The sequence below is a fragment of the Penaeus monodon genome, chromosome 29, assembly GCF_015228065.2.
Source record: "Penaeus monodon isolate SGIC_2016 chromosome 29, NSTDA_Pmon_1, whole genome shotgun sequence".
NCBI lineage: Eukaryota > Metazoa > Arthropoda > Malacostraca > Decapoda > Penaeidae > Penaeus > Penaeus monodon.
The window spans coordinates 2,774,450-2,775,646 of NC_051414.1; the positions used below are offsets into that span (position 1 = coordinate 2,774,450).

Below are 1,197 nucleotides of genomic sequence, written 5' to 3' on the forward strand. Positions count from 1 at the left end.
TCAAGGAGGTGCACGAAATAAAACACACTAAGGAAAAATCCTTTGGCTCTGTCATAGCACAGTAGAGGAAGCAACAGTAATAGCTCGGGTCACAGCCATTGTAACATTGGAGGTGACGGTGGATTTCATAGCAACTTCTAAGAGATTGCTTTCTAAAACTCATGATCATATCTCACATACTCTTTGGGGATATTAGCTTAATATTCCTCACTTTCCGCAAGCGCCGGGATTCAAGCTCTACCAACATTCCTACAACACGTCTTGCTCCTCCCATATCAAAGGCCTATATTTTTTTTGAAACTACGATCCATAAACCAAAGGCTCCTCATGAATGCAAGTATTTAGTGCATGCAACAAACTACGGAAGATATTCTCTCTACCTCGGATAACTAATTGTCTTCAAGAACTGGAATTTAATCTGGAAATTTCAATAAACAATCCCAAACACGCTCTACACCAAGAAACAAGTAAACCATCCATTACACCGACAAACCAACCAATATTTACAAATCCTGCTCGAAGGAAGCATTCACCTACTGCTTTAAAAGAGAATAAAAGGCAAAAAAGGACTTACGAGACGCTAAAAACACAGAGAAAAACTTCCGTCTCGAGATCAGCTGGAAAATCAGCTGTTTGTTGACAATCCTCGAAGGACGTCGTCTGCGCGAAGGAAAGTTATCGTACAGAAGGATTCGTCATTTCCGTTCTTTCGGTTTGAAAACAGGACTTGTATTATGATTAGAATTAATGTTGATTAGGTTTAATTGCCATTATATTCGTTTGGGTTTATATGGGTTCATTATCTTCGCAAATATGAGGAACATAAATGCAATAATTATCGTACATCGGATTAGCTTTAGTCAGAAAAGTCTATTTAACAAGATTAGAAGTACTGCAACTTTGTTTTTAAGGGAGTTTAAGTGTTCAAAACAACAGGGAAGTTTCCGTGATCTGTACGAAATACATTCACTATAACAAATATCACAAATCTACGCATGAAACCTTTAGCTAGAGCATCTGAATTTCGTGACTACAAATCGATCTTCATAAGTTAGAGCATCTAAAGATGACGATGAAAGAAAACGAAATATATTTAAGACAAACAATTTTAAAGTATTTGTACTGTTTATATGCATTTATAAATGGATTTTGTTGAAGTGGCTCGAATAATTCCGAAAACAGCATGAGCGTATAGGC

At 36.8% G+C, this 1,197-nt stretch overlaps 1 protein-coding gene across 1 annotated transcript in view; it reads right to left on the reverse strand.

Annotated features, from left to right (window-relative positions):
• Positions 1–704, reverse strand: part of LOC119591904 (ER membrane protein complex subunit 6-like) — a 5,063-nt gene extending 4,359 nt beyond the window's left edge. Inside the window, exon 1 of the mRNA XM_037940657.1 lies at positions 575–704. The gene's annotated coding sequence lies outside the window, so the exon portion shown is untranslated. The remainder of the gene's footprint in view (positions 1–574) is intronic.
• Positions 705–1,197: the final 493 nt, after the last annotated feature.